The 24801-nt window shown below is 39.9% G+C and overlaps 1 protein-coding gene across 11 annotated transcripts in view; it reads left to right on the top strand.

Moving 5' to 3' along the window:
• The window catches only part of SGMS1 (sphingomyelin synthase 1), a 344794-nt gene that overhangs the window by 15144 nt on the left and 304849 nt on the right, over positions 1–24801 (top strand). For 2 of the 11 annotated variants that reach the window (XM_049855375.1, XM_049855376.1), the window contains exon 1: positions 20999–21080. The exons of 8 other annotated variants lie outside the window; for them this stretch is intronic. The gene's annotated coding sequence lies outside the window, so the exon portion shown is untranslated. Of the gene's footprint in view, positions 1–7682; positions 9012–20998; positions 21081–24801 lie in introns of those variants that run through there. One more of the 11 variants, XM_049855374.1, reaches the window with a different exon arrangement.

Genomic DNA, 24801 nt, shown 5'->3' with positions numbered 1-24801 from the left:
TAAAAACATTGTCCTGTGCAAAAAGGTCTTGGTGCAAAAAGATTCAGAAAATACTGGTTGACTCCAAATGTGAGCTAGGCACCTTGCTGGGCACTAGGGATACAGTGATGAACTAGACAGATATGGTTCCTGCCCTCCATAGCTACAAGTCTACTAGGGAAATAGTCAATCCACATTGACTTTGTCATTAAAAGGTTTTAGAAGTAGTCATACGAGGACTACAAAAGAATGACTCCTTAAAAGTGTTAAGACAGTCTAATATAACCAATGAAGTCCTATCAGATATGCTTCTGTATGGCGCTGTTAGCTACATCTCTGACCTGAAATCATTGATTTTCTGGAAACTTGAAGTAATTAAGGGGTCAAAATGATTAATGCCCCACCATTAAACTATCTTTATTGCAGCCACTTTCTCCCCCAGCCCAGTGCAAGGCTCTGTTGGTGGTAAAGTTATGGAGGTGGTGGCATGGTGGTTTTAGGCAGAAGGGATATTTCCCACCCTGCTTTCTGGTTTTTGGTCTCTATACTTTTGTTGTCACAAGCCTTGTGACCAGCCCTCCTGGAACTCCCTCTTGTCTGTTCACTGTCTCTTCTCTTGGGTCTCGTGTCGTTCTGAGCCTTGTGCTCCTGCTTGTGGTGTTTGTAGCCATGTGGAGTAGTGCTTTATTCTTAGAAATCATCTGGTTTAAATCCTTTGTTGGAGCCTGGTGAAGCCTGGATTGGAATCTAGGTGTCTTGACTTCCAGATGGACATCCTTCCCACTAAGAAACAGCTGTGGCCTCTCCTACCTACCATAGGGATGGCCCTTCTAAGCAGATTTGTATTAAAAATTAGTGTGCATTTCAAATTAGGTGACCCCAGAAAGCTGTAGAAAAGTTAACTCCTTCATAGGCAAAAGGGCAGCAGATTTCTTGAGGAAAAGAAATTAACCATTGCCCTTTGTACTGTGGCCACCTGTCAGAATATAAAGTAGAATTGGCGTTAGTGGTGTTTGGCAAGTCTGTGTACAGTGCTGTGTTTTTAGCCAAAACAGTGTGTGTTTCCACTGTGTGGCAGACGTTGTTAGGCTGTCAGGGTCCCAGAGGACAGCGAGATGGAGCTCTGTTCTCAAGAATTCACACTCTAGAAAGGGCAGCCGACCGATGGGCCCATCGACAATGCAGTGTGATTAAATGCTGTCTCTACTACTGACTGGGACTTAGTGAATTCTGGCTAATGTGAGCAGGAATGCATCCACAAAGGAGGGCAGGTTTTAGCTGGACACGTTGATAAGGGATAGGATTGCTGTCTGGACGTCCTGTAGCTCCTGGGGGCACTACTGACATTGGAGTCTGTGAATGGCATCCTCTGGAGTTTACAGGTCTGTGCTGACTGTTCAAGGCCACTCTGCATTTGCTTTTTAATCTAAGGTTGGGTTTTCCTTTCAAGACAACTTTTCTTTTTCCTTCCTTCTCCTCCTCTCCCCCTCATGCCTTTCCTTCTTCCCCCTACTGCTTCTCCTTCGCCTCCTCCATTTAGAAAATATATAAACAGAAAGAATAGCATTCATCCTGTCACCCATAGATAACCACTGTTAGCATTTTGGTGTACTGTATATTCTTACACTTTTTTTTATATAGATTTTGACTAAATGCCGAAAGATCGAATGTTAAAAGGAATATTATCTTTTTTAAAATAATTTTAATTGTACTTTTTTTTTTTAAGTGAAAGGTTACAAATCAAGTCAGTCTCTCACATAAAAACGTATATACACCTTGCTATTTACATACTCCCAATTACTCTCCCCCTAATGAGACAGCCCGCTCTCTCCCTCCACTCTCTCTTTTCTTGTCCATTTCGGCAGCTTCTAACCCCCTCTACCCTCTCATCTACCCTCCAGGTAGGAGATGCCAACATAGTCCCAGCTGTCCACCTGATCCAAAAAGGTCACTCCTCATCAGCATCCCTCTCCAACCCATTGTCCAGTCCAATCCATGTCTGAAGAGTTGGCTTCGGGAATGGTTCCTGTCCTGGGCCGACAGAAGGTCTGGGGGCCATGAGCACCGGGGCCCTTCCAGTCTCAGTCAGACCATTAAGTCTGGTCTTATGAGAATCTGGGGTCTGCATCCCACTGCTCTCCTGCTCCCTCAGGGGTTCTGTGTTGTGTTCCCTGTCAGGGCAGTCATCGGGTATAGCCAGGCCCCATCTAGTTCTTCTGGTCTCAGGATGATGTAGTCTCTGGTTCATGTGGCCCTTTCTGTCTCTTGGGCTCATAATTACCTTGTGTCCTTGGTGTTCTTCATTCTCCTTTGATCCAGGTGGGTTGAGACCAATTGACTCATCTTAGATGGCTGATTGCTAGCGTTTAAGACCCCAGATGCCACTCTTCAAAGTGGGATGCAGAATGTTTTCTTAATAGATTTTATTATGCCAATTGACTTAAATGTCCCCTGAAATCATGGTCCCCAAACCCCTGCCGCTGCTACACTGGCCTTCGAAGCATTCAGTTTATTCAGGAAACTTCTTTGCTTTTGGATTAGTCCAGTTGTGCTGACCTCGCCTGTATTGTGTGTTGTCTTTCCCTTTACCTAAAGTAGTTCTTACCTACCATCTAATAAGTGAATACCCCTCCCCCACCCTCCCTCCCTACCTCCTCTCCTAACCACAAAAGAATGTTTTCTTCTCAATTTAAACTATTTCTCAAGTTCTTATAATAGTGGTCTTATACAATATTTGTCCTTTTGCAACTGACTAATTTCACTCAGCGTAATGCCTTCCATGTTCCTCCATGTTACGAAATGTTTCACAGATTCCTCACAGTTCTTTATCGATGGATAGTATTCCATTGTGTGAATATACTATAATTTATTTATCCATTCATCCGTTGATGGGCACCTTGGTTGCTTCCATCTTTTTGCTGTTGTAAACAGTGCTGCAGTAAACACGGGTGTGCATGTATCTGTTCGTGTAAAGGCTCTTATTTCTCTAGGATATATTCTGAGGAGTGGGATTGCTGGATCGTATAGTAGTTCTATCTCTAGATTTTTAAGGAAGCGCCAAATCGATTTCCAAAGTGGTTGTACCATTTGACATTCCCACCAGCAGTGTGTAAGTGTTCCAATCTCTCCACAGCCTCTCCAACATTTATTATTTTGTGTTTTTTGGATTAATGCCAGCCTTGTTGGAGTGAGGTGAAATCTCATTGTAGTTTTGATTTTCATTTCTGTGATGGCTAATGATCATGAACATTTCTTCTTGTATCTGTTAGCTACCTGAATGTCTTCTTTAGTGAAGTGTCTATTCATATCTTTTGCCCATTTTTTAATTGGGTTATGTGTCTTTTTGTAGTTTTTTGCAGTATCATGTAGATTTTAGAGATCAGACACTGATCGGAAATGTCATAGGTAAAAACTTTTTCCCATTCTGTAGGTAGCCTTTTTACTCTTCTGGTGAAGTCTTTGGATGAGCATAGGTGTTTGATTTTTAGGAGCTCCCAGTTATCTAGTTTTTCTTCTGCATTCTTAGTAATGTTTTATATACTGTTTATTGCCATGTATTAGGGTTTCTAACATCCCTGTTTTTTCTTCCATGATCTTTATTGTTTTGGATTTTATATTTAGGTCTTTGATCCATTTTGAGCTCGTTTTTGTGCATGGAGTGAGGTATGGGTCTTGTTCCATTTTTTTGCAGATGGATATCCAGTTACGCCAGCACCATTGAATTGTTTTGGGGCCTTTGTCAAATATCAACTGCTCATATGTGGTTGGATTTATGTCTGGATTCTCAACTCTGTTCCTTTGGTCTGTGTATCTGTTGTTGTACCAGCACCAGGCTGGTTTGACTACTGTGGCGGTATAATAGGTTCTAAATCAGCTAAAGTAAGGCCTCCCACTTTGTTCTTCTTTTTCACTAATGCCTTATTTATCCGGGGCCTCTTTCCCTTCCATATGAAGTTGGTGATTTGTTTCTCCATCTCATTAAAGAATGTCTTTGGGATTTGGATCGGAATTGCATTAAATGTATAGATGGCTTTTGGTAGAATAGACATTTTAATAATGTTAAGTCTTCCTATCCATGAGCACGGTATGTTTTTCCACTTATGTAAGTCTCTTTTGGTTTCTTGCAGAAGTGTACTGTAGTTCTCTTTGTATAAGTCTTTTATATCTCTGGTAAGATTTATTCCTAAGTATTTTATCTTCTTGGGGGCTACTGTAAATGGCATTGATTTCCTCTTTGATGTTCTTTTTGTTGATGTAGAAGAATCCAACTGATTTTGGTATGTTTATCTTGTATCCCGATACTCTGCTGAACTGTTCTGTTAGTTTCAGTAATTTTCTGGAGGATTCCTTGGGGTTTTCTGTGTGTAAGATCATGTCATCTGCAAATAGAGATACTTTGACTTCTTCCTTGCCAATCTGGATGCCCTTTATTTCTTTATCTAGCCTAATTGCTCTGGCTAGGACCTCCAACACAATGTTGAATAAGAGCGGTGATAAAGGGCATCCTTGTCTGCTTCCCGATCTCAGTAGAAATGCTTTCAGGCTCTCTCTATTTAGGGCGATGTTGGCTGTTGGCTTTGTATAAATGCTCTTTATTATGTTGAGGAATTTTCCTTCTATTCCTATTTTGCTGAGAGTTTTATCATGAATGGGTGTTGAACTTTGTCAAATGCCTTTTCTGCATCAATTGATAAAATCATGTGGTTCTTGACTTTTGTTTATGTGGTGGATTACATTAATTGTTTTTCTAATGTCAAACCATCCCTGCAAACCTGGTATGAATCCCACCTGGTCATGGGGAATTATTTTTTGGATATGTTGTTGAATTCTATTGGCTAGAATTTTGTTGAGGATTTTTGCATCTACGTTCATGAGGGATATAGGTTTATAATTTTCTTTTCTTGTGGTGTCTTTACCTGGTTTTGGTATCAGCGATATGGTGGCTTCATGGAATGAGTTTGGTAGTATTCTGTCCTTTTCTATGCTCTGAAATACCTTTAGTAGAAGTGGTGTTAACTGTTCTCTGAAAGTTTGGCAGAACTCTGCAGTGAAGCCTTCTGGACCAGGGCTTTTTTTTTTTGGTGGGAGTTTTTTGATTACCTTTTCAATCTCTTCTTTTGTTATGGGTCTATTTAGTTGTTCACTGGGTTTTTTTTTTTTCTTTACCTCTGTTTGTGTTAGTTTAGGTAGGTAGTGTGTTTCTAGGAATTCACCCATTTCTTCTAAGTTTTCAAGTTTGTTAGAGTACAGTTTTTCATAGTAATCTGATATGATTCTTTTAATTTCAGTTGGGTCTGTTTTAATATTGCCCATCTCATTTCTTATTTGGGTTATTTGCTTCCTCTCCTGTTTTTCTTTTGTCAGTTTGGCCAGTGGTTTATCAATTTTGTTGATTTTTCCAAAAAACCAGCTTTTGGTCTTGTTAATTCTTTCAATTGTTTTTCTGTTTTCTATTTCATTTAGCTCTGCTCTAATTTTTATTATTTGTTTTCTTCTGGTGCATGAGGGTTTCTTTTGTTGCTCTGTTTCCATTTGTTCAAGTTGTAGGGCTAATTCTTTGATTTTGGCCCTTTTCTTCTTTTTGTATGTGTGCACTTATTGATATAAATTGGCCTCTGAGCACCGCTTTTGCTGCGTCCCAAAGGTTCTGATAGGAGGTGTTTTCATTTTCATTGGATTCTCTGAATTTCTTTATTCCATCCTTAATGTCTTCTGTAATCCAGTCTTTTTTGAGTCTTTTGTTCAGTTTTCAAGTGTTTGATTTCTTTTCCCAGCTTTTCCTGTTATTGATTTCCACTTTTATGGCTTTATGGTCAGAGAAGATGCTTTGTAATATTTCAGTGTTTCGGATTCTGCTAAGACTTGCTTTATGACCTAATATGTGGTTTTTTCTAGGGAATGTTCCATGTGCACTAGAAAAGAAAGTATACTTGGTTGCTGCTGGGTGGAGTGTTCTGTATATGTTTATGAGGTCAAGTTGTTTGATTGTGGCAATTATATCTTCCGTGTCTTTACTGAGCTTTCTGGATGTCCTGTCCTTCACCAAAAGTGGTGTGTTGAAGTTTCCTACTATTATTTGGAGCTGTCTATCTCACTTTGCAATGCTGATAGAGTTTGTTTTATGTATCTTGCAGCCCTGTCATTGGCTGCATAAATATTTAATATGGTTATATCTTCTTGGTGTCTTGTCCCTTTAATCATGATATAGTGTCCTTATCCTTTTGGATGGATTTAACTTTAAAGTCTATTTTGTCAGAAATTAATATTGCCACACCTGCTCTTTTTTGATTGCTGTTTGCTTGATATACTTTTTTCCATCCTTTGAGTTTTAGTTTGTGTCTCTAAGTCTAAAGTGTGTCTCTTGTAGGCAGCATTTAGACAGAACTTGTTTTTTAATCCATTCTACCACCCTCTGTCTCTTTATTGGTGCATTTAGTCTATTTACATTCAGGGTAATTATGGATAGGTATGAACTTAGTGCTATCATTTTGATGTCTTTTTTGGTGTGTGTTGTTGACGGTTTCTTTTTCTCACTTAATTTTATATGCTGAGTAGATTATCATTATATATTGTACTTTTCTCATATTTGTTGTTGATTTTGTTTCTGCTGAGTCTCTATTTTTTCTTGTATTTTATTTTGATGAGCAGGACAGTTTGTCTCGTTTATGGTTACCTTATTATTTACTCCTATTTTTCTAAATTTAAACCTAAGTTTTATTTCTTTGTATCACCGTATCTTCCTGTCCATATGGAAAGTGTATGATTACATTTCTTAGTCCCTCTTTATTATTCTAATGTTGTCTCCTTTTATATAATAACATTGCTGTTACCCTGTTTTGAGCTTTTTTTTTTTTTTTCTTAAATAATCTTGCTTTGTTCTTTTGGATTTCCTGTCTGGGTTGACTTCTGGTTGCTCTGCCCAGTGTTCTAGTCTTGGGTTGATACCTGATATTATTGATTTTCTAACCAACGAACTCCCTTTAGTATTTTTGTTGTTTTGGTTTGGTTTTTATGAATTCCCTAAACTTGTGTTTATCTGGAAATGTCTTAATTTCACGTTCATATTTAAGAGACAGTTTTGCTGGATATATGATTCTTGGCACGCAGTTTTTTTCCTTCAATTTTTTAAATATGTCATCCCATTGCCTTCTTGCCTGCATGGTTTCTGCTGAGCAGTGCGAGTTTATTCTTATGGGCTCTCCTTTGTAGGTGACTTTTCGTTTATCCCTTGCTGCTCTTATAATTCTCTCTTTATCTTTGGTTTTGGTATGTTTGATTATAATATGTCTTGGTGACTTTCTTTTAATATCTACTTTATGTGGAGTTAGATGAGCATCTTGGATAGATATCTTCTCATCTTTCATGATATCAGGGAAGTTTTCTGCCAACAAATCTTCAACAGTTCTCTCTGTATTTTCTGTATTTCCCTCCCTGTTCTGGTACTCAAATCACTCGTAGGTTATTTCTCTTGATAGAGTCCCACATGATTCTTAAGGTTTCTTCATTTTTTTAAATTCTTTTACCTGTTTTTTCTTCAGATATATTAGTGCCAAGTGATTTATCTTCAAGTTCAGAAATTCTGGCTTCTACTTGCTTAGTTCTGCTCCTCTGACTTTCTATTGAGTTGTCTACTTCTGTAATTTTATTGTTATTCTTCTAAATTTCTGATTGCTGTCTGTCTATGGATTTTTCCAGCTTATTAAACTTTTCATTATGTTCCTGAAGAATCTAATTTCTTCAGTTGCTTTATCTGTGTGTTCCTTGGCTTGTTCTGTGTATTGTCTCATTTCCTTCCTGATGTCTTAAAGGGTTCTGTATATTAAACTTTTGTATTCTGCCTCTGGTAATTCCAGGAATGCACTTTCATCTAGAAGATCCCTGGATTCTTTGTTTTGAGAACTTGTTGAGGTAATCATGGTCTGTTTCTTTATGTGACTTGATAGTGAGTATTGTCTCCGAGCTGTCTATAAGTTATTGTATTAGTTTATGCTTGCTTATTGTGTCATAGCTGCTTGCTTTGTTTTGTTTTGGTATACCCCTATGGGTTGCTTGAGTGAGCTAGCTTGATTATTTTTGCCTCTGGAGCTCTGACGTCCTGTCCCCAGCTGGCTAGAGCTGTTATCAGGTATATCAGTTTAGGAGTCCATTCAGTTTTCTTGTATGAATTCAGCTCATGTTTCCAGGTAGCTGATCAAGTGTGTGGTACAGGCTCTGGCCTATAGTCTTAGAGGGGCAGGGGTGATTGGTGTATGTGCCAGTACCTGATTGCAGCAGGGGGTCACGCTTTGAGCAAGGCAGGAGGCTGAGATCTGACCCCCGAGTCTCTGAGGAAAGCACATCCCTGTTCCCTAGAGTGTGCAGGTGGGTGTGTTCTGCAGATGGACCATGGGCACCCATAGTTTTTGGTTGTAAGGACTGGGAGGTACTAGTTATCTTTGGACCCTTGTCACGGGTGGCTAGGTGACCTGAGTGGAGCTACCAGTTCTTAGGTCCACGATGTGGGTAGGTGAGGACCTTGTTTAATAGATAAAGCAATGTCATATAGCAAACATCCACGTCTCCACCGCACAGCTGAAGTGGTTGGAGTCTGCCAACAAGGGCCTATTCTCCTGAAATAGGCCTGCAGCTGTCCATGCAGAAGGGAAAGGTGCTCAAAGTCCATGGACGGTTTAGTCTTGGACAGGAGCCGCTTCTGTCCTGAGCTTCCCTGGTTGGTGGAGCCAGCAAATTATCTTTTCCCCCAAATGCAAATTTTTTCCTTCTCCAAGGCTGGGAGGATAGCTCTAGGTACTCAACAGTGCCTATCTCAGGTCCAGGGAATTCAGCTGCTAAAGCCGGTTTGCGGGTGCAGGGGCGTGTGAAAATATACACAAGTACTTAGCTTTTGCCGTGAACGCCATTCTCCTCAGGTCCCGGAGTTGTGAGTAGGCTGTGTGGCAGCTGCTGCTTCCTGAGGAAACTGCGGAATGCTAGTATCAGCCCGCCGCCACTGCCGCTCCGGGGATGGTGCCTAAGGGCTCCCTGCAATTCAGGTCTGGTAACTCCTCTCTGCTTCTGAATGGTCTCTTTCTCCCCCTGCCCCTCAGTTCATTTTCTAAGCATGCCTTTGAATTTCAGGGCTCCCACTTGTCACAAATATACTTGTTTCACTTGTTTTTTTGGGCCCATGTTGAAAAGAGGGCTCACCGGAAGCGTCTGTCTATTCTGCCATCTTGGCTCTGCCTCTGATCTTTTTTTTTTATTGTACTTGAGATGAAGGTTTACAGAACAAACTAGCTTCTCATTTAACAATTAGTACACGTATTGTTTTGTGACATTGGTTACCAACCCCATGACATGTAAACACTCTCCCTATCTTGACCTTGTGTTCCTTATTACCAGCTTCCCTGTCCCCTCTTGCTTTCTAGTCCTTGCCACGGGGCTGGTGTGCCCATTTAGTCTGGTTTTGTTTTATGGGCCTGTGTAATCTTTGGTTGAAGGGTGAATCTTAGGAGTGACTTTATTACTGAGCTAAAAGGGTATCCGGGGGCCATACTCTCGGGGTTTCTCCAGACTCTGTCAGACCAGTAAGTCTGGTCTTTTTTTGTGAGTTAGAATTTTGTTCTACGTTTTTCTCCAGCTCTCTCCAGGACCCTCTATTTGTGATTCCTGTCAGAGCAGTTGGTGGTGGTAACTGGGCACCATCTTGTTGTGCTCGACTCAGCCTGGCAGAGGCTGTGATAGGTGTGGTCCATTAGTCCTTTGGACTAATCTTTCCCTTGTGCCTTTGGTTTTCTTCATTCTCTCTTGCTCCTGATAGAATGAGACCAGTGGAGTGTCTTAGATGGCCACTCACAAGCTTTTAAGACCCTAGATGCTAGTCACCAAAGTAGAATTTAGAACTTTTTTTTTTATAAACTATGTTATACTGATTGATTTGGATGTTCCCCAGGACCATGGTCCCCACAGCCCTCAGCCCAGTAATTCAGTCCCTCAGGGAATTTGGATTTGTCTGTGGAGCTTCCATGACCTTGCTAAAAGGAGTATTATTGCCAAAGTCAAATATCACCATCCTGGAATGGACTCAGGGCACTGGTGGCACAGTGGTTAAGGTTTTGGCTGCTAACCAAAAGGTCAGCAGTTCAAATCTATCAGCTACTCCATGGAAACCCTGTGAGGGCAGTTCTGCCCTGCCTTATAGGGTTGCTATGATTCAGAATTGATTTGATGGCAACGAGTGAGAATGGACTTTTGGATACAAGTATAAATCTGAAATTTTATAAAAATTACTGTAGTTTTATTAATAAAATTGTAATACAGTTCGGCATCGTGGTAGCATATATGAACAGTGTACTGGACATTTGTGATATTATGTCAGTGTTGATTTTCAGCTGAGATGGGGGAACAAGACTTTTTGTTGCTGTTGTTTTGGTAGTTTGTCTCCATCTTATTAAAATTTTGTCAAATAACTGACTTATCTCCCCTTTCATTGGTGTTGATGCTCTTTCATTGAAGTCATCCCTCACCTCAGCTTTGTGTACTGCTTACAGGTGAATATATTCAGATAATCTCAAAAGCAGGAGTAAGATTTTTGCCCTTATGCAAAATTTTCTCTGGTATTTTTACATGTGCTTACTGCTTCACACATCCAGTTGAGGGAAAAATGTATCCTTAAGCCTGGCTCTAGAAGTGTGGCAGTGGAGCAGTGTAATTGGCTTTCAAGACAATGAAGCTGTTTTCAGTATCTCGATCCGCATCTCAGCTTTCACAGCCTGCACACCAATTTCAGCATCTTCCCTGGAGAAGAATGACAGAAGAATCTTTGCAGAAGTAATATATGAGAAACGTTTGCCCTCTCAAGGCACCTCAGTTTCCAACAACTGAACTGTTTCTCTGTAAGCAACCATTGGTTGTTAGCACGGTCTTTGATATTGTTAGTAGCAGGCAATGTGATACTGTTATCTCCAAAGTACAATGTTAGAACTTTCTTATTCAAGCAGCCTTTGAAAATATATAATAGCCAGCCGTTCCATCCTCTTTGCACATCTTGTGTAAGTACATGACAAAACCCCTCAGATGTTATACAGCTTGCCTTTGGCTGAAGAAGATTTTTGTTTTAGGATACATCTGGAATGCATACCAACATTTCAAAATGAATCTTTGGATATTAATGGTAAATATTTGAATAATGTGCTTTGTTGGTATCATTGATGTCATGCTGTTGTCGTGGTAACCTATATGGTGATGCAGTCACCAGTTCAAGGATGCCAGAAACAACATTTGAAGATAGTATTTGTCCTTCCAGATTGAAACCAAAGATTAGGTTTTGGCCAAGTATAGAAACTGAAGACAATTGTGGTAGATCCTTAAATATAGGTTGTTGTTAGGTGCCGTTGAGTCCAGTCATTGTGACTGCATGTTTAACAGGATGGAACACTGCTCGGTCTCATGCTGTCCTCACAGTCATTGCTATGTTTGAGCCTGTCATGCAGCCACTGTGTCAGCCTGTCTTGTTGAGGGTCTTCCTCTCATTCACTGACACTCTACCAAGCATGATGTCCTTCTCTAGGGACTGGTCCCTCCTGATAACATGTCCAAAGTACATCAGATGAAGTCTCGCCATCATCACTTCTAAGGAGCATTCTGGCTGTACTTCTTCCAAGACAGCTTTCATTCTTCTGGCAGTCCGTGGTATATTCAGTATTCTTCGTGAGCACCGTGATTCAAAGGCATCAATTCTTCCGTCTTCCTTATTCATTGTCCAGCTTTTACAAGCGTATGAAGCAACTGAAAATACCATAGCTTGGGTCAGGCGCACCTTAGTCCTCAAGGTGACATATTTGCCTTTTTTTTTTTAATTAAATACTTTAAGAGGTCTTTTGCAGCAAAATTGCCCAGTGCAATATGTCATTTGATTTCTTGACTGCTGCTTCCATGGGTGTTGATTGTGAACCCAAGTAAAATGAAACCCTTTACAACTTCAGTATTTCCTCCTTTTATCATGATGTTACTTATTGATACAGTAATGAGAATTTTTGTTTTCTTTATGTTGAGGTGTAATCCATACTGAAGACTGTAGTCTTTTATCTTCATCAGCAAGTGCTTCAAGTCCTCTTCACTTTCAGCAAGGAAGGTTGTGTCATCTGCATATCGCAGGTTATTTAAGAGTCTTCCTCCAATCCTGATGCCCAATTCTTCTTTATATAGCCCAGCTTCTTGGATTATTTGCTTAGCATACAGATTCAATAAGTATGGTGAAATATATGTAGAAACATATTTATTTGCATAGGTTTACAATATAATATTTCTAAAACGTGATTGAGAATATTCCAAATATCTAATCTGCTTTAAAAAAAAATAATCTTTTAGTAGGCTTTTTGTTTGTTTGTTTTTAATAAGGAAAAATATGTGCCTCCTTGTGATTAGTTTTACTTGAGGGTGCCTTGTCCAAGTTTGGTCAACACCCAAACACTTTCAGCACTGTTCAGGTCAAGGCACTACTAGTATTTGCCTGAGGTCAAGAAAGTGGCTTCATAATTCTTCAGAGCAGTCTCACCAGCGGACTTGGCAGCCACCTTGAGCAAGGCCTGTCGGAGTTCTTGGAAAACAGCCTGATGTTTTCATACCTTTTGCTCTGATTGCTCTTGCCTGTCAGTACCTCAAAGAGGAAAAACCTGGCAATAGTGTTTGGTTCCGAAACTCAGACTTAGCTGGTAAGATTCTTGTAAGGACTCTTGCTGGATGTGCAGATAGGATCTAGGTGATTTGCTCGTCTGGAAGCCTGTCTCACTGTTTAGGAACGGCAGTCTGTTTGGGAGGGGCAGCTGCAGTTCTGGGCTGCAAGCTGTGTGTACACAGTGACACCTTGATTTTACCATGTATTTTTTCCCAAGTCTGTGTGGATTAAGGGAGGCCTAATGGAGAATAAACCGCTGTTGTTGAGTCGATTCCGACTCATAAAACCAAAAGGTCAGCAGTTCGAATCTGCCAGGCGCTCCTTGGAAACTGTGTGGGTCAGTTCTACTCTGTCCTGTAGGGTCACTAGGAGTCAGATGGAGAATAGAGAACAGAAAATTTCCCCCCACTCTGTTTGGTGGTCCACTGGCTTTGTGGTGCCTGGTCAGCCTGCAGCAACACATTTTTTGGTACTTTTGTGTGGAGATTAAGGAAATTGAGCTTGGCTTCCTGTTTTGTGGTAATAGAAGTGAAATGTTTTATACTTTTATAGGCTAGATAAAAGTTAAGTATGATTTTAACCATCGTTTAAACAATGCCAGTGAAATGTTTGTTTATGCTGCCCACGTTTTCTAAAGGCAGATGACATATCTGGTGGAGGGGGCCTTCTGTGAGTTTACTGATGGCATCACAGATTGTATTTTTATATTAAAAGTCTATTTTCTTGCTGTATGATTTTCCTTTTTGTTTAATAATTTTTTTGAGTCTGTCTTGGTCTTTTTTTCTTTCTTTTTGCACTGGGCAAATCTGCTGCAAAAGATCTTTTTAAAGTGTTAAAAAGCAAAGGTGTCACTTTGAGGACTAAGGTGTGCCTGACTCAGGCCCCGATATTTTCAGTCACCTCATGGGCACCTGAAAGCTGGACAATGAATAAGACCGAAGAAGAATTGATGCCTTTGAGTTATGGTGTTGGCGAAGAATATTGAACACTCCATGGACTGTTAGAAGAATGGATAAATCTGTCTTAGAAGAAGTACAGTCAGAATGCTCATTAGAAGGAAGGATGGCGAGGCTTTATCTCACGTTCTATGGGACATGTTATTAGTGTAGCCAAGTAACCTGCACTACACCAGATACCTAGGCAAATGGTTGCCAATTGACAGTTGAAGAACGTTTTATGTTATGCGTTTGGTGGCTGACCGAAAATGTGATTTTTGAGCTGTAGAATCTGCTGTATCGGGGGACTCTGATAAGTCATAATTGTGGTTCTGCTTGGGCCCTGGTGGGGTAGTGGTGAGAATGTGGGCAGAGATGCAGGGTCCTGCCTGTGAGCTTTCTGATGTAATATACCAAGGTTCTTTACGGGTACTGGATGCATTAGGCCCCACTCTCGAAGTTACTATCAAAAGAGGACTACTAGCCAACATTTTGAGAGTATTTATTCTCTCTCTACACCTTTCATCCTGTCCCATTTAATTGGAATCTTCCCTGACCACTGTACTGCAAGTGCTATTTTGCATTAGTACTTAATGTTTCTTTGTCATCCTCCTCCTTGACTCTCAAGGGCTGCCTCTTTAATTTTCTTACCCCCTTTGGGTCTTTGAGGCTCCATACACTTCTGGTTGCTTTATCTTCCTAGCAGTTCTTTCTTAGACCCTTCCCCATTACCTTTGCCTGATTGGTACATCTAAACATTCCCTGGAGTTTAGCTCTTAGCATTTGTGTTAAGCAGCCTGGTATGTGCAGACTTGCACATGGGGACCTGTCTCCTTTCCTTAAGGTGGTGGTGGGGGTGGTCCAGCTGATCTAAGGCTCTGATTATTTGGTTTTGAACCCAAAAGTTCCTTCTTGTCTGGGAGGTATGGTCAGAGGGGTTTAAGCCCTAATGCTCAGATGTATGGGAGGAAGTGGTAGAGGCAGCACAGAGCCTTTTTTGGACTGTGGTTGCTGTTGTAGGAATAAACTTGAGGGGCCAGAGACATTGATGTATAGGTTAAATCTCATCTTCCCCATTTTTTGGTCTGAATTTTATTTCCCGAATATTTAATGGGGTTCCTACTAGAATAAATGATGGCCTGTACTTCACATTTTATACTATTCCTAATTTTGAAAATTTAGTATATAATAAATTTCAGCCTACCCCTGTAAGCTCTAGTTTGTTGGACCCCTCGGTCTACACGTAGAAGACAAGTTTGGTACAACCTTCACAGTAACAAGCATTTAAAGATAAATTGTACTAGAGATTGTCTTTAAGAATTAGTTTTTTTCTCTCACAGTTTGCTGCTGATTGCAGTTTGAAAGTCCTTTTCAAATATTATGGCTGTCCAGTTGAAAACAATTATGCAAATGTTCTTTTATGACCATAGAGGGTTGTACAGTTTATTTTTCTTTCCACCTCAATTTTCTTTATTGCCTTGAGTTAACATTTGGAAGTACTGTTTCTGTTACTATATATTTCAAGACTGATTTTTTTTTAGTTACTGAGCTGCCTGATAGATATTTCTTTCTTTATGAGATTCATGCATTTGCAGAGTCCAGAAGTTATGACAGCTGAGAGAGGGAATATCAGATATTGTGAGGCAAACAAAACTAAGGCTTGTGTTATTTTCTGTTGCCATTTACCGTTTCAGAAGATATGAAGGTAGAAATGAGGAAGGACTAGGCGGACTGAGAACCTCATTTTATTTTTCAGTTGAATTCATATTACCTGAACTTGCTTATTTCCATCTTTTTTTCCCTGATCACTTCTTCAGCTTTGGAGCGTGTTAAAAACAAAAGAGATTACAAATAAAACTTTCTGTATCCAGAGCCCTTTGGAAATGAGTCATGCTGACCAGCAGTTCTTTCCCTGGAAAGTAGAGACATTGTGTATATTTTTCTATCTCTCTCTTTTTTTTTTTGTATTTTATTATGGAAATATTTTATATGCATAGAAAAACATAGAGAATAATATAATAAATGCGTATGTACTGAGCACCCAGTTTTAGAAAATATTAACGTTTTGATGTATGTGTCTCAGATTAAAAAAACAAAACAAAACATGACACCTTTACTGGACTGTAAGTTCCAGGTGCTTGCTGTGGGTTTATAGCTCTGTCCTGCGTAGAACAGTGCCTGGTGAGTGGCAGGCTCCAAATAAACACTATATCCTTCCCTAGCAGACTTCTCACCCGCTTCCCATCACACATAGAAAGCTAGTGAGCCGGGAGAGGCATCGTGTTACTTCCAGCCAGTGATAAAAATGTGAGTTTGTACAAGTACTGCCCTCAAGGCTCTTGTAATGTCATGATATAAGGTAGGACACATGAATTTAGAGTCATCTTCCATAGAACCCAGAACATTTTCCCTATATTTGTAGAGCTACAGAGTGACTGGTTGGAAGCAGCCATTGCAGTGAACTTGGAGAAGCAAAGACAGGGCAGGGCATTCCCGCCTGAGAGGTCAGTTTAGCCAGAGCTCAGCAGTGGGATCCATGTTTTTAGGGATTGAAAGTTGGTAGCTCAGGGTTGACTGGATCCTGTTATTGGAGGTAATAACAAGAGAAGAGTAAAGTAGTCAGAGCAAGACTTTGAATGCCAGCCTGTTTAATTTCTTGAGGCTCTACTACATATAATGAATAGTACTACGCCCTTAATGGAACTAGATGAATACTAGATGGCATACTAGATGAAAAGCTGACATGACATTCTGGAAGCAGAACATCTTGGGTTGAAGTTCTGTTCCTGTGTTTTCCGGCTGTGTGCCCTGGGGTAAGCCATCTAACCTCTCTGAGCTTCAGTTCTGATGTGAGGTGCATTCTCACTTTGGCTACTAAGAGATTAGGAGCATGGAATTCAGTTCTTGCTTAGGCAGTCCACTCCATTTTAAGAGGTCCTCTTGCCTGTTGAAATTCGAAATAGGCAGCTAAGTGAGAAACTGAAGACTTTGGTCACAAATGCCCTGCTTGTACAAAGTGAACTCACCTTGCCTGCCAAATCTGCTCTTCCGATATTTTGTGACAAAGACCCTCATCCTCTCAGTCATCATGACAGAACCAGGGAGTCATCCATAGTTCCTTCTCCTTTCCTTTGTACGTGTCCAGTCAGCAAAGCAAGTTCACTTTCCTTCTTTATTATCCCTTGGAGGAGCCCTGGTGGCATAGTGGTTAAAGTGGTTGGCTGCTAACCAAACTGTTGGCACTTCGAACCTACCAGCCGCTCCATGACTCCATGGGAGGAAGACATGGCAGTCTGCTTCTCTAAAGATTTACAGCCTTGTAAACCTTTTGGGGCAGTTCTACTCTGTCCTGTAGGGTCACTATGAGTCGGAATCAGTTCAACGGCGGTGGGTTTGGTTTCTTTGGGTTTATTATCTCTTGTACTCATCTCCTTTCCATTTTCTGATGCCCTCATTGTTTCCTGCCTTGATTTATCTACTTGCTATCCTTTTTTCATTTCATTCTCCCAACTGCTCATCACAGTCTTTTTTCTAAACTGCAAGAGTGATGGTGTTAGGCCTTGTTCAAAATGTGTTCAGAGTTCCCATTGTCCAAAGGAGAAAGCCTGAGCTTCTTGGTTTAACACACGTCTCCAGCGTTTGTCCCTTGTCAAGCCGTCTCATCTACCTTACCCTTCAGCTCCTTGGAACCCCTTGCCTTGTGGTTCCTTACTTCTATGCCTTGTGTCAACTTAGAATGCCTTCCTCCTGCTTCACTCATCTTTCTAGACTCGACTCATCCCGTTCTCTGTGAGGGCATCTGTAACCTACATACCACTCAGGTTAGATGTTTTCCCGGTCCTGACTTGATCATTCCACCGATCATTGAATTACGATTGGCTACTTATCTTTTCTTAGAGTGAAAGTGCTTAGGAGCATGGCCTGGTTTGTTTAAAAAAACCTCATTCTTCTTAGTGCCTAGCATGGCGTCTGACACACTGGAAGCTCTCAAAAAAGGTAAGTAGAATATAAATGGATAAAAAATTACTTTACCTTCATGTAGCCATGAGAACTGGAGCTGGGCAGCAGAAGTGTTCTCTCTCACCACCTCTCTGCCTCCATCAGTTCTGGCATCTGCTCAGCAGCCCAGCTGTGATGGAAGAGTAGCATATGGTTGTCTTGAAAGAAGCTGTTGAAATATGATTGTATGGGTTTGAAGTATATTCACTTTTTCCCCCGTAGAGGGTAATACCTTGTATTTGTCCTTTTATTTGTATTCTTCTTTAAGTGCTGTCACAGACATGATCTCCTCTGGCGCGCATCACTAGTAGCCTGCATGCTAGGTAGGAAGCACGTGATTATCCCATTGTATAGATGCAGAAAAGGAGATAAGCAGCAGTAAAGAAATTTGCCCAAAGTTAGTGAGTGAGTTGTTAGTGGTAGAAAAGACTAGATCAGACTCTTAAGTTGAAATCTCCTGCTGTTCCTCCGCCACCAATTTCTTTTATAACCCATAAAACCAGGTATTATCAAATTGACGTTTTCACATTTAATCATCCAAAAGGAAAATGGGTAAAAGTAGTTGTACTGGAAAAGGTTTTCATGTACTAACTTTGCTTGCGGGTGTGCTTTTTAATTGCTGATTTCCCTAATCCTTCTTCAGTTCTGGTTAAGTGCTCAGGGTGGTATGTCTCACTGGGTTCATTTGGCCAGAAGAACCGATGCCCATTAAGTGGTGTTCTGAGGCTCACCCTGGACAGGGATGAAGGATTTGTCACATTTCAGTTGGCCAATTGGGGAATATTATTGACTTCAAGCTGTTTCTTGTTTCAGAAGCTAATAAGGTGAGGATAAAATTTTAGTCTTTCTTAAAATGCATTTTTTCCGTTCTGTGATCCTTTAAAAATGAAGTCATTTTTCCTTTCTAGAATTCTGGAGTCTTATGTAGGACAAGAAAATGGCTCACCAGCACTGAACTATCATAATCTTCATTTTCAGGAATTTCTAAATTCTGAAAATCACAGCCTCTGAAGTGAAGTGTTGCAGGAATACTGTGCCTACATGTTTTATTAAATTCTGTAACCGTAACAGCAAAGGTGAAGGCAGAATGAGATAGCAGATGAAAGGGCAAAGTCAATTAGGAAACACCCAAGATATTCAGATAGCATAGAAGTTTTGGATGGCAGCCTTTCTTACTTTTTTTTTTGGCAATTGCTTACTTTGTTGATCTTGGAAATCTATATAGTTTTTGTTGTTCTATCAGTACTCATTCTTGAATTGTACTCACTCCTTCCATCCCCATGACACCTCTCTTTTCTTGGCTTGCATTACACGATATGGTGGTATTCTAGGTCTCCTCCTATCTTTTCTTTGCTATTAACTACTTCCATCACTATTTACTCTACCACCCACACACATAAGTGGTTTTTACTTTGTTCCCTGATGGCATTTGTGTGGATGTATACTGTTTTTCCACATGGACATTTCTACTTAGTTGTCCTGCTATCCTCCCCGACTCAATATTTTAAAAACAAATTGACCTTAGAATGTTTTTAGCAGGAAAATATCTTCAATATCATTTGCTTTTTTGCCCTCATTTTAGTGTTAGGTGAATGACAGTTCTTGGACACCTTGTGGCTTGCCTAATTTCACACAGTCACTAGTTGGTGAAATCAAGCTAGAAACCGAGGTTTTTGGCGCCAGTACCACCTCTCAGTGTCTCTTTGTGGACTTCTGCTCACGTACCAACTCCTGATGGTCTCCTGTATCATTATTGTTCCCTTGGCAAGGAACTTTGGAGCTATTTGATCTTCACCTGTCATCCCTTTCACCATAAACCAAATGTCAAATATTCAGTCATTCACTAAAACCTACCAATTCTTCTGATTTTTAAATTTTAATAATCTTTTCAATTTACATGAGTATAATTCACTTTTTTTGGGTATATAGTTCTATGACTGTTAACACATGTATTGATTTGTGTAACGACCACTATAAACAAGATACCAAACAATTCATCTCCCTTCAAAATTTCCTGATGCTTACTTTTTATAGTCAAACTCTCCCCCTGCCCCTAACTCCTGGCAACAATGATCCGGTTTCTGTTTTTATAGTTTTGCCTTTTCCAGAATGTCATAAATGGAATTATACAGATTGTTACCTTGGTAGACTAGCCTCTTTAATTTAACACAGTGCATCTAAGATTCATCTATGTTCTTGCATGTATCAATAATTTATTCCTTTTAATACTAAATCATATTCTGTTGTACGGATGTACCACAGTTTGTTTACCCATTTACCCATTGAATTCTTACCAGCAAAGCATGAGAGTACTCTCGTTGCTCTGTACGTATCCTTGTCAACATTTGGTGTTGTCAGTTTTTTAAATTTAGCCATGTAGTAATATCTCATTGTTGTTTTATTTTGCATTTCCCTAATGACTAATGACTTTTTTTATGTGCTTATTTGCCATTCATATAACATCTGTCCACTATGATTTTTTATATGTATTTTTTATATCATAACCCTATTCTAGTTGGTTATGCCTAGCTTTTTATATCAACATTGTTGACTATCTGCTATAACATTTGCTTATTCCAAAGGTCAGGACACTGAGCTTAGGCAGTTTTTACATAATCTTGATTTTATTGCCATAAAATCCTTGTGAGATAAGTAACGTTTTCCAGTTTTATGGTGGATAAATAAACTCTTCATATGCAAAAATATTTATTGAGTTCCTACCATATGCTATAACCCAGTTATAATACCCATTTACTAGTGTTCTGACTTTGAGCAAGTAGTTTAGCCTCTTATGAGTTAATTTCCTTATCCGTAAACTAGGAATCTATATTACAGTATTTCCTACCTTGTAGCGACCCCTTGTTGTTGAGTGAAGGATTTTAAGAAAGAATAAGGGAAATAGGACCACAGAATGTCTGGCCCAAGGTATATACTGAGAAAACTATAGCAGCGACTGCTTCTGTTCTCTTTAAACACCTCATACCATGTTGAGGTGATTTCTGCCCCTAACGGCTTCATCCTGGGAAATTGTCCTGCTCCACTGACTCAAATGTCAGAACAGATACAAGATTCAGCCTTTCTCTTTGAAGAAACAAGGTCTTTGCCTCACCTGTGTAGCTTGCTAATAGATTGCATCAGTTGGTTGAGAAAGACAGGATTGGACCACTTTTGCAAAACAGACTGCTGGGGTTCCTACCGCTCCTTCATCCCTCCCCTAAATGCAAAAAGTACTAGTTACTGTGGAGATTTCTGGTAGCTAACTGGGTGCTCTGTTCCCAAATTCACATTTCATAATTTAAATATCTAATCTTAGATATGGTCAAAGAGATGCTAATGAGGAACCTTATTTCTCATAGCAATGGAGTTTATAGTGTTGCTGTTTTTTTTTTGTCATTTATTATTTAATCAAATTTCTTTCTTTCTTGACCAGATAATTTAGGATGATTTCCAGGAAGCTTGAAATACTTTGAAGAGATGTTGCTATTTGAAATGAGTGCTTAAGATTTTCTAAAGTGAGTAACATAAAGTCAAATGAGCCAACTGTTTTGAGTCCATTCCAACTCCCGTGTTTATGTAAATGAATGCCTAATTTTTATTAATGTCACAAAGGGTTGATCTAGTTGTAAGATTATTCTGTTTAGGGTAGGACAAAACGAGGAAGTCAGTCATAATATTAGAAAATCAAGCTACAAAGATGACCTACTTGAAATTTTCAAGCCATCTATTATGGAGTATGTGAGGCTTTGTGTATGGAAATAAGAGTATGACCCCTTACTTTTTCCTGTCAGATACCTACATCATGTTTTCACTTAACCCTCTAATTAAGCATTTTTCTGGTGCCTACTGTGTGTCAGGTGGTTTTACATGCTGGGCTCTTTAATCCTTACAGCAACCTTCCTTACAGCAACTCTTTGAAATAAAAAATATCCCCATTTTTTTTTGTGGCTGGAGAGGCCATTTGAATAGGCAGCTAGTGTTGAGCCCTGGTCTCCTGGCCGTGTTTTGTGCTCTTAACCAGCACCCACTCTGCTCCAGTTTGCTTGTGACAGAGGCAGACATGGCAGCCTCTGGCAGCTCCTCACCAGGAAGAATGACACTCCTTCCCCCACTGTGGCATTTGCCTTTTTATGGAGATTATTTCCAGGACCTAAGGTCAACGCTTGTCTACCACAAACCCTGGAATAGGTAGTTTTGTTTTGTCTTGAATCCTCTTTGTGGAAAGAGCATAAACTTTGAAGTCAGAGATAAGGGTTCAAGTGGTGTCTCCACCATTTTATTTTACTGCCTGTAAATAGTTACTTAACTCTCATGACCTCAGTTTTTTCAACTATAAAATGGGAAATACTGCATGCCTGGTAGGGGTATGGGGAGGATAAGAAGTAGTGTAGTAGAGCACTTACCAAGTGCATGGCATAGTAACTGGTAACAGCTATTATCATCACCATTGCAGGCCTTTCTGACAGGTCTTGGGGAACTGAAGAAGCTGCCTAGATAGTGGTTAAGAATACAAACTATAGTAAACTGCATGGGTTCAAATCCTTGTGCTGCCACTTACCAGCTGTGTGACTGTATACACTATAATCACTTTCTGTGTCAGTTTCTGTAAAATGGCTATAATAATGTTTCCTAACTCATAGGAATAAATGATTGTTAACAGTCAAATAACTGGGAAGAGGTTGAGTTGAAATGACCTCATCTTGGTCATATAAACCAAAAACCAAACCTGTTGCCATCAAGTTGATTCCGATTACTAGTGACTCTGTAGGACCAAGTAGAACTGCCCCATAGGGTTTCCAAGGAGCTGCTGGTGGGTTTGAACTGCTGACCTTTTGGTTAGCAGTTGAGCTCTTAACCACTGCGCCACCAGGGCTCCTTTGGTCATATAATGCCATTGTTAATTTCAGTGACATGACATGAACCTCCTTGAAATTTATAGCAATATTGCTTCTTTCCTTTTGCTAAAATTGAAAGTTTTTTTTTTGTATTTAATACAAACATTTTGATACTTTTATTTTTGCTGTAAATACAAATTAACAAAATTACTATTGCCACCTAAGAAACTGAATTTGCCAAATCTATGAAGAAAATCTTTGTGTATAGAGAATACCTAAATATTTTTTTTTCTTTCACTCGTCTGTTAGTTTGTCATACTGTGGTGGCTTGTGTGTTGCTGCGATGCTGGAGGCTATGCCACTGGTATTTCAAATACCAGCAGGGTCACCCATTGTGGACAGGTTTCAGCAGAGCTTCCAGACTAAGACAGACTAGGAAGAAAGACCTGATGATCTGCTTCTAAAAATATTGGCCAGTGAAAACCTTGTGAATAAGCAGCAGAAAATTGTCTGATACAGTGGCGGAAGATGAGCCCCTTAGGCTGGAAGTTTTGTTGACTATGCAAAGGCATTTGACTGTGTGGATCATAAATTATGGGTAGCATTGTGAAGAATGGGAATTCCAGAATACTTCATTGTACTTGAATTGAACCTGTGCATAGACCAAGAGGCAGTCATTCGAACAGAACAAGCGGATACTGTATGGTTTAAAATCAGAAAAGGTGTGCGTCAGGGTTGTATTCTTTCACCATACTTAATCTATATGCTGAGCCAATAATCCAAGAAGCTGGACTGTACGAAGAAGAATGCGACATGAGAATTGGAGGAAGACTCATTAACAATCTGTGATACTCAGATTATACAACCTTGGTTGTGGAAAGTGTTGAGAACTTGAAGCACTTACTGATGAAGATCAAAGCCTACAGCCTTCAATATGGATTATGCCTCAAAATAAAGAAAACAGAAATTCTCACAACTGGACCAATAAGCAACACCATGATAAATGGGGAAAAGATTGTTGTCAAGGATTTCATTTTACTTGGATCCACAATCAATGCCCATGAAAGCAGTAGTCAGGAGATCAAACAATATATCGTATTGGGCAAATCTGCTGCAAAAGATTTCCTTAAAGTGTTAAAGAGCAAAGATACCACCTTGAGGATTCAGGTGCGCCTGACCCAAGCCATGGTATTTTCAATCATCTCATATGCATGGGCATGCTGGACAATGAATAAGAAAGAACAAAGAATTGATGCCTTTGAATTATGGTGTTGGAGAAGAATATTAAATATACCACGGACTGCCAGAAGAATGAACAAAAAATCTGTCTTGATAGGGTACAGCTGGAATGCTCTTTAGAACCAAGATGCAAGACTTCGTCTTCTTACTTTGAACATGTTATCAGGAGGGACCGGTCCCGGGAGAAGGATACCATGCTTGGTAAAGTAGAAGGTCAGCAAAAAAGAGAAAGACCTTCAACAAGATGAATTGACACAGTGGCTGCAACAAAGGGCTCAAATATAGCAATGATTGTGAAGATGGCATGCGACCGGGCAGTGTTTTGTTCTGTTGTATGTGGTGTTGGTGTCTTAGTTATTTAGTGCTGCTGTAATAGAAATACCACAAGTGGTTGGCTTTAACAAGAAGAATTTACTCTCTCACAGTATAGTAGGCTACAAGTCCAAATCCTGGGCACCAGCTCTAGGGAAAGGCTTTCTCTGTCAACTCTGGAGGAAAGTCCATGTCGTCAGTCTTCGCCAGGCCTAGGAACTTCTCTGTGCAGGAACCTCGGGTCCAAGAGATGCTCTGTGCTCCTGGCGCTCCTTTCTTGGTGATATGAGGTCCCCCTGTCTCTCCTGGCTTCTCTCTTTTATATCTCAAAAGAGATTGATTTAAGACAGAATCTAATGTTGTAAATTGAGCCATGCCTCATTAACATAACTTCTGCTGATCTCATCTCATCAGCATCATACAGTTAGGATTTACAACCCAAAGGAGAATCACATCAGATGACAAAATGGTGGACAGTCACATAATTCTGGAATCATGACCTAGTCAAGTTGGTATACATTTTTGGGGGACACAGTTCAATTTATAAAGCAGTATGAGTCAGAACTGACTCGATGGCACCCAACAACAACAACAAATACTTTTGTGTAGAATTACTGGAAATAAAATCAGCTATAGAAAATAATGGTATTATCTTAGGTGAAAATATGAAAAACGTAACTAGCTCTGTTAAAAAAAACCGATACGAAACAAAAAGACCCCACTGTTTCATGGAAGTGATTTGACTCCTGCTTTTAGCTTGAATTTGGCCGGGTTGCATGTAAGTTTTTTTTTTTTAATTTTTTTTCTCTCAAGATGACAGCAATAAGCTGGGACTATAGTATATGAGTCT

Source organism: Elephas maximus, chromosome 16 (assembly GCF_024166365.1).
Source record: "Elephas maximus indicus isolate mEleMax1 chromosome 16, mEleMax1 primary haplotype, whole genome shotgun sequence".
NCBI lineage: Eukaryota > Metazoa > Chordata > Mammalia > Proboscidea > Elephantidae > Elephas > Elephas maximus.
The sequence above is the reverse complement of the archived record's forward strand: the minus strand, read 5'-3'. Positions and strand labels throughout refer to the sequence as shown.